This window comes from Lactuca serriola, chromosome 8 (assembly GCF_051521515.1).
Source record: "Lactuca serriola cultivar US96UC23 chromosome 8, Lser_US96UC23_V15, whole genome shotgun sequence".
Lineage (NCBI taxonomy): Eukaryota > Viridiplantae > Streptophyta > Magnoliopsida > Asterales > Asteraceae > Lactuca > Lactuca serriola.
Window position 1 is genome coordinate 144,355,539 of NC_136415.1, and position 2,882 is coordinate 144,358,420.

General features: G+C 37.9%; 1 non-coding gene across 1 annotated transcript; it reads right to left on the minus strand.

Moving 5' to 3' along the window:
* Positions 1–2,421: 2,421 nt before the first annotated feature.
* Positions 2,422–2,528, minus strand: LOC145071633 (small nucleolar RNA R71). The gene has a single exon (XR_013690639.1). It is a non-coding gene; the product is annotated as a small nucleolar RNA R71 (small nucleolar RNA).
* Between the last annotated feature and the right edge of the window lie 354 nt (positions 2,529–2,882).

Genomic DNA, 2,882 nt, shown 5'->3' on the forward strand with positions numbered 1-2,882 from the left:
CGGCTTGCCCTTTCCTTCACACACTTGTGTCCGATTTTTCCTAAGAATATAATCTTTATATAGTGTCACAACTAGGGTAAACCCTAATTGTCATGGCTTTCCATTACCTTGGATCCATGGGTTCAAATACACCATGGAGCATCCTATGGGTTTTAGCCCAACTTGATAATCCATGGAGTCTTCGCCCACTATAAAAGTAAGGATGATTTGCACAATCAACCCATATATTTAATTAGTCTTCTTTTGATCACTTAATTAATTCTAGATTAATTCTTGATCAATACTAATTAAATAATATTATTAATATATAAGAACTTATAATATATTAATAAACCTTAAGTGTTATTTCTCTCATTTTAGTCTATCCAAATGCATGACGTTATGCAACCAAAATGGACCATGCTAAGCCGGGTCAAGTACATACCAATTATAATTATGGACTTAGACACTAATCCAATAGTTTCTTAGGCACCTTGTCAACCAGAACGGGATTTTGGTCGACCCGGCCAAAGTAGAGGTCGTGATGAGATGGAAGGTTCCAAGGTCTCCATCTGAGATTCGAAGTCTCCTGGGATAGGCAGTGATATTTTCATTTTTAGCTATATTTTTATGTTTGATTTTATCATTTATTGGCTAATTAATTGCATATTATGGACAAAAGATACTTAATATTGTTCAAATTATATTTTCAGTCCAAAGAAGAAGCTCGGAAGCAAAAGGAAGCAGGAGATATGAACGGAAGCTCGTGAACAAAAGAAAGAAGAAAAAGGCTAATTCTGAAGATACTTGACAAGTAGGATCATCTAATCGACGAGTAGACACGAAGATTCGCAAAGCGACACCTGGAGTCCTTGCCGTATATGAATTCCTCAAGGGGGACTCGACGAGCCAGTTGCCTAATCACCGAGTAGCCCCTGTTTTGAGAAAACTATAAATACACTTCACAAACTCGAATTGAGGACTCTCTCTGGATTTTTTGGTGGAACACTTGGCGATCAAGGAAACCTTGGAGCTCTAGAAAACGATTTAAGAACCCTAATCCTTCATTCTTAAGAGATTAAGGCACTTTAGGTTTAATTTTCCACTTTTCTTTTGAATAGAATTATGTTAGGATTATTTGAATTTGTTTTTAAGCTTTCACACACTGAATTCATGAACTAATTTTTTTAGTTTCTGTTTGGGGAAACAATTTTGCTCCTATGGTTTAATTTACTCTTTTGATTAATTGTTAGTTGGTGATATTGTTAAATTAAGCTTGTTAAAGACCCTTGTGCATTAACCATAACTGTTTTCTGTTAATTGCTAAGTGATTAAGCTGCATGAACATCTCTTAATTTCTTATCTCATATAATTTATGTGAACACAATACTATATGCCTAGGATTAATTAGAGAATGGGTAAATTAATGTGTGAGCTTGTGTGATACACCATCAACAAGAGGTTAATTGAATCACCAAATTTAATTAGCTAGCTACAAGTCTTATTTAACCCGAATAATTAACCTAGGAAATCTATTAGTTTAATCAACTGGCCATTGCACAAAGTTATTTTTAGATAATTTAGTTATTTGGATTAGTTTTAATAGTTTCCAGTTTTAGAATTTTAATTAGTAACTTTTCCTGCTTCTGCCTTGAACTCGCAGAGTGCAATCGAAACTACTCGGCGAGTCCATTGCAGTTTCACACTTTTGTTTTTATATTCTTTTTGTTCTTTTTACGCGTTTTTCTTACTTTGGTTTCAGTTGTTACATGACCCGAGGATGCAATACGCCTTTGGTCCCTCCACTTGAAGACCCAGAGTCCGCTCTAAAGAAGAACAAAGGAAAAGCCATTGGAGAATCCGCTTCTTCAAAGAACTCGCCTTTGAAGAATCTAAAGTTCGTTTTTTGCAAGAAAAAAGAGAAAAAAATCAGGAACATCCAGCACCTCTTCCTTGGCAAACGAAGACCCAATCCAGGAAGACATCGAGAACGAGTCCGAAAGGGAAGAAAGTGAATTTGGAGAAGACAGCGATCTAGAAGGTGACTTTGACAACACCATGGAGAACATCGATGAAGTTCCCATGGGCGAATGGAAGAAGAGGATACAAGATGACACCGGCCCGGGACTTGTGCAACCCGTAATTCTCGCGACTGTCATATTTGAGCTCAAGGGTCACATACTTGCTCAACTCAAGGAGATCCCTTTTTACGGAAAAGACCACGAAGATGCTTATAAACACTTGGATGAAGTCAATGATGTAGTTGATTACTTTAATGTTCCAAATGTGCCTCGCGAAACCCAGCTGCTTCGTATGCTCCCAGTTACATTCAAGGGTGCTGCAAAAGATTGGCTCAAGTCACACCCTCCCGGATCCATCACTACATGGGCTAAGATGAAAGAAGAATTCATTAACCAGTTTTTCCCACCATCTAAAATAGCCAAGTTGAAGAAAGCTATTTCCAACTTTAAACAACAACTTGGAGAGTCCCTTTATGAGGCATGGGAGAGATACAAAAGTCTACTAAGGAATTGCCCACATCACGATCTTAATAGCCAACAAGAAGTCTCTATCTTCTATAATGGAGTCAATGTTACAACTCGGCAGCTCCTTGACTCGCAAGGACCCCTCACAAAGAAGGCACCCCGGTGATCAAGAAATTAATTGAAGAGTTCTCTAAATATTCTAGAGAATATCATAACCCACAAAATGAAGTAAGTAGGGGGGTAGTGAACACGGTTAACGATGGCATGGCGGCAATGATGGCTAAACTAGATAGTTTAGACAGGAGGATGACTAAGATGGATCAAACAATCCATGCTATTCGGGTAGGATGTGAGAATTGTAGAGGACCTCACCTCACTAAGGATTGTGACTTGGATGAGAATGGAAACAAGAAGGCT